This window comes from Arvicola amphibius, chromosome 7 (genome assembly GCF_903992535.2).
Source record: "Arvicola amphibius chromosome 7, mArvAmp1.2, whole genome shotgun sequence".
NCBI classification, from domain to species: domain Eukaryota; kingdom Metazoa; phylum Chordata; class Mammalia; order Rodentia; family Cricetidae; genus Arvicola; species Arvicola amphibius.
Genome location: NC_052053.1, coordinates 63,388,652 through 63,403,626, shown reverse-complemented (window position 1 = coordinate 63,403,626; position 14,975 = coordinate 63,388,652). Strand labels below are relative to the sequence as shown.

General features: G+C 38.4%; 1 pseudogene; it reads right to left on the bottom strand.

The window, feature by feature from the left end:
• Window positions 1-14,308: 14,308 nt before the first annotated feature.
• Window positions 14,309-14,756, bottom strand: LOC119819319 (annotated as a pseudogene).
• Between the last annotated feature and the right edge of the window lie 219 nt (window positions 14,757-14,975).

Sequence of the window (14,975 nt, the reverse complement as noted above, 5' to 3'; positions counted from 1 at the left end):
TCTACATCCATGTTCTAAGTAGTTTATTCTGTGCTGATTTCCTGGAGGACTGACCAAGGGATAACTCAAGTGGATATTTCTGTGTCACTCTTTGACCACATTAAACTGTATAGAAAATATCTTTCTGAGATGGTTTTGAGCTCAAGTGGAGTCATACATGTTTCAAAGACCCTGGATCCTTTTCTATGCAGAATGTGTTCTGCTGGTTTGACACCTAGACACAGGGGAGTCAAATGTTATAATGAGTGCAAGAACATTTTGTTCAGGTAGTCCAGAGAGTGAGATCTAAATGACACAGTGAATCACAGCTCAAAAACATAAGACCACTCCTATGCCAACATGGAATATACACTATCTGAGAAATGGGATATTTTAGTAATAATCATGCAACATGTTTATGGGATAGGGATTACAATTTGATTTAGATATTTAAATAATAATGACATTAAGCACAATTTTTAGCCCCTTTGGTTCTTTCATAATGTGTAATTAGTTCTTTTAGGCTCCAATTATCTTAAGTGCAATAAAGTGCTAGATCTAATATATCACTTAATGTGTGTGGATGCTCATTTATGTCTCTACCACCCTCCATGCCTATTTATCTACATCATGTGATTATTTGCCTTGCAATAGGAAATTATGACATGGAAATTTCTCTTTCTGTATATTAATATTGTCCTGCAGTTCCATGGATGCTGATACAAATGAACTCCTTTATGAATGTTAAGGCTGTATATTTGTGTCTACATACCTCAAATTTTTGTTTTATTTTTTGAGACAGGGTTTCTCTGCATATGCCTTAATTTTATTTCAACATATTTACTTTTATTTCTGTAATTTAATGATTAAAATTATTTTAATAGATATATAAAAATATTCATTATGCATATTTATTTTTAATGTCACATGCATAAGAACACAATTTCTGTTCTCCTGTTTATAAATAACAAGTTAAATAAAAATGCTATTCAAAATTATTCTTCAATCAACAATCCAAACCCACTGAAAGCAATATTCATTTATCTATTGTCTGCCTTTGTTGAGAAAGTGTGTAGAGAAACTTGTGTGCTCAGCACCCAAAGAGAAGTTCCTTATTGTACTGGATTAATTCAGAAATCTATAATTATAACACAGAAATCTATACCTGATGAGAATTTGTTATAGTGAAGTGGTTGACCGTAAATATGACAGATATATCAGCTCTTCTATATCTCAGAAAACACTGATGAATAAAGGACAGAAAACCTTTAAAGGTAAAGGGATGAAAATTTGTACATCAGAGAAGCTTACTATATGTACCATAGCTATGTGTTCATGAAGTAACTATGATCATCTGTGTGACTATGATCAGAAAACTGAGAACCTCTCAGGTTCATAATGGACAGTGGCAAAGAACACAAGGCTTTGCCTCTTTTTGAAATGTTATCGGCAAGTAGTGGCTTTTGGGAATAGAGTGACATTTCCTTTAGTAACATACCTTCAGGTAATATTTCTGGTATATCTACATACCAACTCTCCCATCCATGTTTAACCAAAAAATTTGAGTTAAATAAAATGTGTCACAAATAAAAGAATGTGCATTAAGTGAGGGAGATTTTGAAAAGGACTTAGCAAGAAAAGAAAAGATGAGGAAGAGGAAAGAGAGTGAATGCACCTAAAATCCTTTACACATATTTATTAAACTACCCAATAAATATTAGGAAATTGAAGGAAAATGGAAATTCATTGGCAGAAACAGAAAAGTTCTGATCGTCAATGATAAAAATTAAATAGAAACAACAAAATAAACATGAAAATATAAACAGTTTAACAAAGAATCTTTACTGTGTTAAATCATGGAAGCCTCAGGTGACAATCATAGCAGGTGCATGTCAAGATAGTAGACTCAGGAAAGGAAACCACAGCAGAAACAGAGTAGCATCTGCAACAACCTCATCTCTGTACTATGCATTCTTGGCTATATTGTGCCCCCTGCTGATCCTGAGATACCCTGCATGTTCATTTGTAATGGCTTACACTGAAGTTGCACAGTCTAGATAGAACATAGACATGTACTTGAAACTTCAGTGTTCACAAATTTAGGCCCAGAGAGAAAGGAATTTTGCTTACCAGGAGTTTCTGATTGGATGTTTCATAGATTGACTTTAAGTTGTTTCTATATCATCATCAATATCCCCCTCAGTTCCAGTCTCTTCTCTGATGGCAGCTGGATTCTGCTCTTACAGTATGCAATTGAAAGTTAGTGTCACATGGAGAGAACAGGGTAGGTGTTTTCTTCATCAGGCTATACCTATGGCAGAGCACCTGATGTAAGAATTGAAATTTTTCTTCATCTCAGATGCAATCCCCATGTATCCATGAAAGAATTTTTGGGATACTCAGATACAGGGGTCAACAGAAAGAAGAGGAACAACAGTGGTACACACAGAAAAATTAATAATTAAAAAATATGTTCACATTGGGAAGGAGATCAAAATCAAGGGAATACTTTCTGAACAGAAACAGAGGAGGAGTAGAAGTGACACTGGGTAGATAGAAGAGGAACTAGGAGAAGAGGAAGTTGAAGAAACTGAAATCTCATTGTAAAATAATTTTAAAAATTTATAAAAATTACTTACAAACCGAAAGCATAAGTACAATAAAATATTATCCTTTATAAGCAACTTTTCTTTATCTCAGTGGTGCAAAGACATATAAAATGTACCTGTCAACAAGTTTAATAAATCAATTATTATACTTCAAGACAGAAAAATTAATCAAGGGAATATATGCTGTGGCTTAGTCGTTTCTCATACTGTATTTGCATGCCTTTAAAGGAATCAGAGGAGAAAGAAAATCTTTTTAACAAGAATCCTTGTTGGTAGAGGATACTCTCTGTATATAGCTTTATCTCTCCCTCTCAACCTTTCCAAGTCCAGGAATTAAAAATTCCTGTACAGAGCATGTGTTAGTAAAGCTTTTAAGGAGTTACATGTTTCCACTTAATAAAGGATAGTTATGGAATATCCTCCAACAAATGTGAGAAGTCATTGCCATTACTTAGTATTTGGCATGCATGTGTTTCAATTTTCAAAGTGTGGTTATACATATTAAAACAAAATATATGCTACAAGAAGTAAGGGTATTCTTGCATTTTTACTTGAAATTTGGATCATGTATTGAATCATATAATTTTCCAAGACAGAAGCAGCTGAGATACATGAGATGCATGGTTTCTCCACTTTCACTAGTCAGAATTGATACAATGTCCTGTGGATTGTCAGCTCAGAGAGAAACAATCTCAGGGAAATAAAAACATTTCCCATTATAGAGGAACAAATCTCCTTAACGCTCAGAGTTCTGGATGGGCTTATCTTGGCATTCCTAAAATCTATGCTTCTGGGTAATGTTTATAAGGAGCACTTCATACTCCAGTGTGAGAAGATGCAGATGGCTATCATGGGTGACAATGTAGAAGAGTGGTGTGGGAGATTCTTCTATCTATGTGTTTCTATAGTTGGTTAATTAATAAAGATTTGCTTTGGACCTATAGCAGGGCATAACTTAGGTAGGCAAAAAAGCTAGGCTGAATGTTGGGAGAAAGAAGGGCAGAGTCAGGGAGATGCCATGAAGCTACTGCTAGGGATAGAGGGACTGAAACTGCTGGTAGTTCATGACCTTGTAGTGATGCACAGATTAACAGAGATGGGTTACCCTAGATGTAAGAGTTAGCCAATAAAAGGCTATATTCAATGGGCCAAGCAGTGCTTTAATGAATACAGTTTCTGTGTGATTATTTCAGGCCTAAGCTAGCCAGGCAGCTGGGAATCAACAAGCAGCCTCTTCTACAAATTGGCACACCAACTTGGTGGACTAAATCCATGTAAAACCTGAGAGAGCTTGAAAAGAAATTCTAGACACAAAAATACAGAGTATAACACAGCTTCTTCCTGTTTGTTGGTGACATGCCACAGCTACTTTAAGAATGGTTTTGTGATTCAGCCATAGCAGGAAAACAGCCACACCATTTTGAAATGCCAGCTTTCTGGGCTATTCTGCCAGTGCAAACTCTCACTCTTTCAAACAGGAAGTTTGGCTACAGACTACAGAGCATTTGGATGGGGTTTGTGAGCAGACGGCTACAGCTTGCTTAATGGGTACATGGGATGACTGTGTGCCTGAAAATGGGGTTGAGTGCATGGCTCAGAGGTGCAATTGGCTCCAACATGCTGGACTGTGCCAGCAAGTAAGAAGTACCATATATATCATAGTATTGCACAGCTTAAGTTTTAGACTGGGCAGGAAAGCAAGAAGCACCATATATACCATAGTAAAGTTGCAGTTTAAGCTTTAAGAAGAGCTTAGCATTTTCTTTTATTTACCTAATTAATTCATTTATTTTTGATATAATGGTTATCACATTCTTATCAACATTTTTTTTATTTAAAAAATTTCCATCTCCTCCCCTCTACCTCCCCTTTCCCTCCCCTCCCCTCCACCCATAACCTCCTTCCCTCCCTTTTCAGACCAAGGAGCCATCGGGGTTCCCTAATCTATGTTAAGACCAAGGTCCTCCCAACACCCCCACGTCCAGGAAGGTGATCAACCAAGCTGAGAAGGCTCCCACAGAGCCTGTCCATGCAGAAGAGTCAAAGATCAGCACCTTTGTCCTTAGCTTCTCCGTCAGCCTCCACCGTCGGCCACATTCAGAGAGTCTGGTTTGGTCTCATGTTCCATCAGTCCCAATCCAACTGGAGTTGGTGATCTCCCGTTAATTCTGTCCCACCGTCTCCATGGGTGAACGCACCCCTCACGGTCCTGACTTTCTTTCTCATGTTCTCTCTCCTTCTGCTCCCCATCAGGACCTTGGGAGCTCAGTCCGGTGCTCCAATGTGGGGCTCAGTCATTTTCTTCATCTATCGCCAGGTGGAGGTTCTATGGTGATATGCAAGAAATTCATCAGTATGGCTATAGGAACTGGACTTTTCAGGTTCCCTCTACTCAGCTGCCCAAGGAACTAACTGGGGGCGTCTACCTGGAAACCTGGGAACCCCTCTAGGGTCAAGTCTCTTGACAACCCTCAGATGGCTCCCTAAATTAAGATATATGCTTCCCTGCTCCCATATCCACCCTTCCTGTATCCCAAGCATCCCATTCCTCAGAGGTCCCCCCATTCTCCCCTTCACACTTTTCTCTCCCCATCTTCCCTTGGCCCAGTCTCGCCCAACCATCAAGTTCCCAATTTTTGCCTGGCGATCGTGTCTACTTCCAATATCCAGGAGGATTGCTATATCTTTTTGGGGGGCTTCACCTTCTTATTATATTCTCAAGGATCCCAAATTATAGGCTCGATGTCCTTTAATTATGGCTAGAAACCGATTATGAGTGAGTACATCCCATCTTCATCTTTTTGGGTCTGAGTAACCTCACTCAGAATAGTGTTTTCCATTTCCATCCATTTGCATGCAAAATTCAAGATGTCATTGTTTTTTACCGCTGAGTAGTATCCTAGCATGTATATATTCCCCAGTTTCTTCATCCATTCTTCCACTGAAGGGCCTCTAGGTTGTTTCCAGGATCTGGCTATTACAAATAATGCTGCTATGAACATAATTGAGCAAATGCTTTTGTAGTATGATTGGGCATCACTTGGGTAGATTACCAATAGTGGAATTGCTGGGTCCTGGGGTAGGATAATCTTGAATTTCCAGAGAAACCACAACACTGCTTTCCAAAGTGGTTGCACAAGTGTGCATTCCCACCAGCAATGGATGAGTGTACCCCTTACCCCACAACCTCTCCAGCAAAGGTTTTTATTGGTGTTTTGGATTTTAGCCAATCTGACATGTGTAAGATGATATCTCAAAGTTGTTTTGATTTGCATTTCCCTGATTGCTAGGGAGGTTGAGCATGACCTTAAGTGTCTTTTGGCCATTCGAACTTCTTCTGTTGAGAATTCTCTGTTCAGTTCAGTGGCCCATTTTTTAATTGGGTTAATTAGCCTTTAAAAGTCTAGTCTCTTGTTTTCCTTATATATTTCAGAGATCAGACCTTTGTCAGTTGCAGGGTTGGTGAAGACCTTTTCCTAGTCAGTAGGCTGCCTTTGTGTCTTAGTGACAAAGTCCTTTGCTTTATAGAAGCTGCTCAACTTCAGGAGGTCCCATTTATTCAATGTTGCCCTTAATGTCTGTGCAGCTGGGGTTAGGCGTAGGAAATGGTCTCCTGTGCCCATTTGTTGTAGAGTACTTCCCATTTTCTCCTCTATTAAGCTCAGTGTGTTCAGATTAATATTGAGGTCTTTAATCCATTTGGACTTGAGTTTTGTGCATGGTGATAGATATAGATCTACTTTCATTCTTCTACAGGTTGACATCCAGTTATGCCAGCACCATTTGTTGAAGATGCCCTCCTTCTTCCATTGTGTACTTTTGGCTCCTTTATCAAAAATCAGGTGTTCGTAGGTTTTTGGTTTTAGATCTGGGTCTTCTATACAATTCCATTGGTCAACTTCTCTGTTTTTATGCCAATACCAAGCTGTTTTCAATACTGTAGCTCTGTAATAGAGTTTGAAGTCAGGGATGGTAATGCCTCCAGAAGTACCTTTATTGTATAAGATTTTTTTGGCTACCCTGGGTTTCTTGTTTTTCCATATAAAGTTGATTATTGTCCTCTCAATATCTGTGAAGAATTTTAATGGGACCTGGATTGGGATTGCATTGAATCTATGGATTGCTTTTGGTAGAATTGCCATTTTTACTGTTGATCCTCCCAATCCACGAGCAGGGGAGATCCTTCCATATTCTGGTATCCTGTTCAATTTCTTTCTTCAAAGACTTAAAGTTCTTGTCAAATAAATCCTTCACTTCCTTGGTTAGAGATACTCCCAGATATCTTATGCTATTTGTGGCTATTGTGAAAGGTGATACTTCTCTGATTTCCCTCTCTGCTTCCTTATCCTTTGTATATAGGAGGGCGACTGATATTTGGGAGTTGATCTTGTAACCTGCCACGTTACTGAAGGAGTTTATCAGCTGTAGGAGTTCTTTGGTGGAGTTTTTGGGGTCTCTTATGTACACTATCATATCATCTGCAAATAATGAAAGTTTAACTTCTTCCTTTCCAAATCGAATCCCCTTGATTCCCTTATGTTGTCTTATTGCTATTGCTAGAACTTCAAGCACTATATTGAAGAGATAAGGAGAGAGTGGACAGCCTTGTCCTGTTCCTGAATTTAGTGGGATAGCCTTGAGTTTCTCTCCGTTTAATTTGATGTTAGCTGTCGGCTTGCTGTAAATAGCTTTTATTATATTTAGGAATGACCCTTGTATCCCTAATCTCTCCAAGACCTTTATCTTAAAAGGGTGCTGAATTTTGTCAAATGCTTTTTCAGCATCTAATGAGATGACCATATGGTTTTTTTTTCCTTCAGTTTATTTATATGATGGATTACATTGACAGATTTTCTTATGTTGAACCAGCCCTTCATCGCTGGGATGAAGCCTACTAGATCATAATGGATAATTTTTCTAATGTGTTCTTGGATTCAGTTTGCCAGTATTTTATTGAGAATTTTGCGTAAATGTTCATGAGTGTGATTGGCCTGTAATTGTCTTTCTTGGTTGAGTCTTTGTGTGGTTTAGGTATCAGGGTAACTGTAGCTTCATAGAAGGAATTTGGCAGTGACTCTTGAGTTTCTATATTATGAAATACCTTAAGGAGTATAGGTATTAGGTCTTCTTGGAAGTTCTGGTAGAATTCTGCATTGAAACCATCTGGTCCTGGGCTCTTTTTGGTAAGGAGGTTTCTGATAACAGTTTCTAATTCTTCGCGACTAACAGGACTATTTAGAGCATTTACCTGGTCCTGGTTTAACTTTGGTATATGGTATTTATCTAAAAAACTGTCTATTTCCTTTACATTTTCCAATTTTGTGACATACAGGCTTTGTAGTAAGATCTAATGATTCTCTGAATTTCCTCTGTGTCTGTGGTTATGTCCCCCTTTTCATTTCTGATCTTTTTAATTTGCCTGTTCTCCCTCTGCCGTTTGATTAGTTTGGCTAAGGGTTTGTCAATCTTGTTGATTTTCTCCAAGAACCAGCTTCTTGTTTCATTGATTCTTTGGATTGTTTTCTGTGTTTCTATTTTGTTGATTTCTGCCCTCAGTTTGATTATTTCCAATCTTCTACTTCTCCTAGGTGAGTCTGTTTCTTTTTTTTTCCCAGAGCTTTCAGGTGTGCTGTTAAGTCACCAACGACTGCTTTCTCCATTTTCTTTAAGTGGGCACTTAGTGCTATGAACTTTCCTCTTAGCACTGCTTTCATTGTGTCCCATAGGTTTGAGTATGTTGTGTCTTTGTTTTCATTAAATTCAAGAAAGACTTTAATTTCTTTCTTTATTTCTTCCTTGACCTAGATGTGGTTCAGTAATTGACTGTTAGTTTCCATGAGTTTGTGGGCATTCTGGGATAGCATTGTTGTTGAATTCTAATTTTAATCCATGGTGATCTGATAAGACACAGGTGGTTACTGATATTTTTTTGTAACTGTGGAAGTTTGCTTTGTTACCAAGTATATGGTCAATTTTAGTAAAGGTTCCATGAGCTGCAGAGAAGAAGGTATATTCTCTACTATTTGGGTGGAATGTTCTATAGATGTCTGTTAAGTCCCTTTGGTTCATTACCTCCATTAAGTCTTTCAATTCTCTGTTAGGTTTCTGTCTGATTGACCTGTCCATTGGTTAGAGAGGAGTATTGAAGTCTCCAACTATTAGTGTGTGTGGTTTGATGGATGCCTTGAGTTCTAGAAGTTTTTCTTTTACATAAGTGGGAGCTTTCATATTAAGGGCTTAGATATTCAGGATTGAGACTTCATTCTGAAGGAGTTTTCCTGTTATGAGTATAAAGTGTCCCTTTCCATCTCTTCTGATTGATTTTAGTTTGAAGTCAACTTTGTTGGAAATTAGTAAGGCCACACTGGCTTGTTTCTTAGGGCCATTTGCTTGATAAAACTTTTCCCAACCCTTTACTCTGAGTAGGTGTCTGTCTTTGTGGTTGAGGTGTGTTTATTGTAAACAGCAAACTGTTGGATCCTGTTTTCGTATCCAGTCTCTTAGCCTGTGCTTTTTTATAGGTGAATTGAGTCCATTGATATTAAGTGAAATTAATGACCAGTGGTTGTTAACTTCAGTCATTTTTAGTAGTAGAGTTTTTGTGTTTCCCTTTTTCTAGTTGTGCTGGTGAAGGGTCGGTAGATGCCTGAGTTATTGTGGGCATTGTTGGACTCCTTGGTTTGTGATTTTCCTTCTATTACTTTCTGCAAGGCTGGATTTGTGGCTATGTATTGTTTAAATATGTTTTTGTCCTGGAATATCTTGTTTTCTCCATCGATGGTGAATGCAAGCTCTGCTGGGTATAGGCTTGCATCCATGTTCCCTTAGTGTCTGTAGCACATCTATCCAAGCTCTTCTGGCTTTCATGGTTTCCATTGAGAAATCAGGTGTAATTCTGATAGGTTTCCCTTTATATGTTACTTGACCTTTTTCCTTTGCGCTCTTAATATCTGTTCTTTATTATGTATATTTTGTATTTTGATTATTATATGGCGTGGGGATGCTTTCTTTTGATTCAGTCTATTTGGTGTTCTGTAGGCTTCTTTTACCTTCATAGGAACATCCTTTTTTAGGTTGGGAAGTTTATTTCTATAATTTTGTTGAATATGTTTTCTGGGCCTTTGAGTTGTAATTCTCCTTCTTCTACCCCAATTATTCTTAGGTTTGGTCTTTTCATGGTGTCCCAGATTTCCTGGATGTTTTGTGTTAAGAAATTGTTAGATTTGTTTAGTTCTTTAATCTGTGAATTTATTTCCTCTATAGTATCTTCAGAGTCCGAGATTCTTTCTTCCATCTCTTGTATTCTGTTGAAAATTCCTGTCTCTGAAGTTTCTGTTCGTTTACTCAGAATTTCCATCTCAAGTCTTCCCTCAGATTGTGTTTTCTTCAATACCTCCATTTCATTTATCAGGTCTTGTACTGTTTCCCTTAACTATTTGATTGCTTTTTCTTGTTTTTATTGTTTTTCTTGGGTATCTTTGAGAGATTTATTTATTTCGTCTACCTTTTTGTTTGTCATCTCCATTTCTTTATGGCAGTTTTTTACCTCCTGTTTAAGGTTTTCTATTATTTTCATAAAGTACTGTTTAAGGTCGGTTTCTTCTATATCTTCTGGGGTAGGGTGTTCAATTGTTGTTGTTTCGGGATGTCTGGATTGTGGCGATGTCATGTTGCCTTTCATGTTGTTGGAGGAGCTCCTGCATTGGCGCCTGCCCATCTATTCCTTCAAAAGGAGCTGGGAGGCGCTTGGTGTCCTAGACCAATCTTTGCTGTGACTGAAATCCAACCGGATCTCCCCAGTGCCAGAGGAGGACCTATTCCTTGCATCACAATCTGAAGAAGCCCGCACTCCCTTGCAGGAATCCTCAGACCTGCCTGGAGGCCAGAGTCTGACACCTTTGGGTGGATGGCCGTAGTACAGGAGCAGGGCACCTGGAAACACTAGGGAAGGCTTGGGAGAGGCAGGGATGTGAGAAACAGAGACAAGCCTGCAGAGGGAGCTGGGGGGAGGGGGTCTGTGCTCTCTTCCAGGGCAGGTTGCCCCAGGGTCCACATTCACTCACCAGTTCAGATGGAACTTCAGGGCACAGGATCATTGATTCCAGGCAGCCCAGGGACACTGCCAGGACAAAAGGGCCAAGGTGGGGGCAGGACGGGATGGAATATCACACAGCGAACCTGGCAGCACAATCTGAAGGAGCCCGCACCCCTCCGCAGGAATCCTCAGACCTGCCTGTTGGCCAGAGTCTCAGCTTAGCATTTTCAAAAGCACTCCTGGATATGCAATATAGACAAATACAGATGAGCCATAGTCTTGAATAAATATATGTAGGCTTGGAAGAGAAAAAAGAGTATAAGGAGAGTCATAAAATAAAGTTAATGCTTTAAAAATAATTAAAGTCTTTAAAGAGACAGAGTACAGATAGTCATAGATTAAAAAGAGTAAAGAGAAAAAGTCTTGTAAAAATGGAAACTTCACAGAGAGTCTGGATTATGGATGTTATTGTGTTATCTTTGAATTTTTTTACTGTGAATGAGCTAAATACAGAGACACATCACATTGTATGGGCTGCTAACCTAAACCAACATGTACATTATAAAGGTATCCTGACTTCAGAATTTGGGTCTAAGGATATGTTGCTTTGGAAAAGAGGTTCTTCTTTTATCTCCACAGAAGATGAGAAACTTTGGGTTGCTTCCAGACCAATATGGTGTATTGGACAAGGACCCCAGAAAGGCTGCCATGAATACCCAGCAGGAAGCAGATTGGATATAACTACACCAATATTCCCATTTATTATCTGCAAATATTTGTTTACATTTAAAGGGGGATATGCTATAAAGATTTTCAGTGGTATGAATCTTGTTTATTGATACAAATTTAAGAACAATTTTGTTATACTGTTTATATGTATTCCTCAGCTTGATTAAGGTATAGTATTTGTCCAGCTCATTTTAAAATATAATGTAAAAATTAAAATATAGTTAAATAGATAATCATCTATAATATTCAAGCTTTTAGTATGGTTAGTTATGTTTTTCTAAATGTACAGATGTGTTTCAGATGTGTTTCAGATATATGAGTATTCCTCAAACCTATAAAAGACTAGCATTTAAAATGTTTATGAGCATAGGACTTTTCACAACAATGAGGCAGAACTGCTCCTGGCAGCACCAATTACTTCAAGAGAAAGATAGGCATCAATGAAGTTCCTTATGGAGTTGGTTAGCCATTTGGGCAGGAAACTATTTTTGCCTGGACTGTTTAACTGTGATGCAGGACCTACAGTGAAATGATGGCTGAACTTGCCTAAAGTTTAGGTAATCCTTCAGGGTTCCTGATACATGAAAGTCTACTAGACATTCTGAAGTATATAAAAGAAAATGACTGGCAAACTGCCAATATAGATGGAACAGTCTTTGAAATTTTCTGCTTTATGGGAAAATTTGCTGGATACTATGGACCTATAGGCTGAAGAAATCACAGAGGAAGTGTTTTTTGGAAGACCAGTGTCATCACAGACAAAAACCATATTGGAATAGATATGACCTCTGGTGTTATGATAAGTCCCCATTGGTGATGACACATCTCTTCAATATTCACCTCATTATTTATATTCACTCCATGGGTAACATCCGATGGTTAGTCTAAGTCCCCCTACATCCAGTATAAAATGTCAAGACTTTTAAGAAGAATTCTGTATCAACCATCTTTGAGTTACAGTCTTGTAACTATATTAACAGATATTCTCACTGTATGTGAAGAAACTATATGAGTAAAAAATCCTTGCAGAGCACTTTTCTTGCACATCTGAGACTTCTCAGTTCAGCCCCAAATTGCTGTAACAGAACCTGGGAATAGACACTTGTGGAAAGCATGCTATTGTCATTTCAGCTATGACTTCTGTCTCAAGCCTGGATCTAGGAATTCACTTACCTATAGCTGCTGCTACCAGATAGAGAATTATCCAACTGCAGTCCATATTGAGAACCTGTGTTCTCATAGACAGTGAACAAGAGAGTGCAAATGTGGTGCTGTGGAGTAGGTGAGCATCACTATATATACAAACATAATCTCTGCATTTTGGACATGAATGAGGAAGGGAATTCTTTAGATCAAAACAGTAATCTGATTGAGACAGAGCAGGAAAAATTTCTCTGGGTTAGTTAGTGGGTGGTGAGTTCCACATTCTGAATCTGTCTAGAGAAATGAATTCTCAGTTCCATACAGGGACCTGTGCAGAAAGTGGTCTTCCATACCACTGAGAACAATGTCAGTACATCCAGGCTTGTTCATGTGATTCACACATCAATAGTTCATGGGCCATCTGATCCTCATCAAAGTCAGCCATAAAGGTGATGCTGAGAAGGTGTATTGAATATCCTGCCTCATGAGACACTAGGACACTAATTGTCTCTGTGCACAACTTTATTATTGATTTATTTTTTTAAAAAACAATCTTTTCTCATTTTGTGTACCAATATCAGTTTCTTCTCCCTCCCTCCTCCTGTTTCCCACACCTTCCATCTGCCCCATTCCCCATCTACTCCTCAGACAGTATAAGGCTTCCTATATGTAATCAATAAGTCTGGCACATCATTTAAGTTAGGAACAAGACCTTCCTCACATATTTAGGCTGAGCAAGTTATGTCTTTTATATCAGCTTATGCTGCCATTTTCTTCTTAGGAATTGGTAGATCTGCAGTGTCACCTGAAATTCAAAGAACCCACTAATAAAAGATTGCCAATGGTTCACAGTGCTGCAACTGTGGCTCTCACATCTGTCTTTATTGTCTAAGGTGATATTGTAGATGTCTCAGTGATGAATGGTGAGCTGTGCATTAGTTAATTTCCACATCTGCATGAAACCCATTCTTTATTGTTGTTAACTGATGGATGGTGACTACAAGTACTCTACCAGGCAAAAATCCAAACACTCTGTAGAATAAAGGTAATCACCAAGTATCCAATGGCCTGTGAATGCTAATAATGTAGCATTTTAGATCCATGTTCTATAAAATCTTAAGAATGTGGACAGCTTTCAGAGACTGGGAAGAAAGTAAATATGGGAAAAAATAATGTGTGATCTCAGAACCTATATCAATTAACATGTACATACATGAATTTTATTAATAATTTTTGTGAAAAGTAAGTCAATAATACTCTTGACCATCTTAGAGGAATTAAACTTGTGTGGCAGTGCATATTGATATGTATCTCATATTTTAAAAGACTGGAACTTATGATGGACCATAAAGTCAGAGTTAACTCAACACTGGAGAGGACATGTGACATTTAAGATTATGAAAAGATTTTTGTTTACCTAGATGTTAATATTTGGACTTTACTGGTCATATAAATATTTTATTTGATTAAAAGCTATGTCAAAAAGTCCCACCATCTTAGAATCCAGAAATTTGGATCATAATGCATAATCAGTTTTCACTTTTTAGTATATCATTAAGGAAGAAATGTAGCTATATAGGTGGTTAGTGGTAAACATATTACCAAGGCATGGTGAGCACTAGGGAATCCTAAATCAGCATCACTTTAATTATAGTTGCAAGTTTGAAATGTTCGTGAAGACCCTGTGAGACTGTTTGAAGTGATAGACAAAAAGATACTCAGGATAATTATTTTTGTGAAAGTCTTCAAGCCAATCTTCTGTTTTATTTCAGTCCCAGTACAACTTCCTGCTTCTCGAGCTTTTCTGACACACTCAGGATGTGGTTGCAACACTGTGTCTTGCACAGTAATAGACTGCAGAGTCCTCACATGTTAGGCTGCTGGAGGCTGTGCTGGAGGATTTGTCTACAGAGAGTGTTGCCTTGCCCTGGAACTTCTGAGCATAGTCAGTATTACCACTTACAGGATAAATCCTTCCAATCCACTCCAGTCCCTGACCAGCCCTCTGCTTCACCCAGCTAATAGTATAGTCAGTGAAGGTGTAGCCTGCAGCCTTGAGGACAGCTTCACTGAAAACCCTGGTTTCCCTAGCTCAGCTTCAGACTGCAGCAGCTGGACCTGGGATTCAACACCTGCACAGACAAAGACAGAGTAGGTATCATTGTTATTTCAGTAGTGTTCCTTATTAGGATTCTGAACTTTGAAAGGCTGTTACATGTAGTTACTGACATAAGAAAGAGAGTGATCCAGCTCAAATTCATGGTGAAGACTTTGTGTCTTCATTGACTGTGCAGAAGATACTGATCATATATTGTCCTTTCCTGTAAACATCAGTGTATTTACCACAGTAGACTCTAGTAATTTCCATATTCATGAGCAGTGAAATGTTTGGAGAAGGACCTAGCCCAGATATAAAAGAAGGAAGTAGAGGAGATGTGGGTCAGACAGCAGTATGTAGAGCTCCATGTAATAATTCTTCT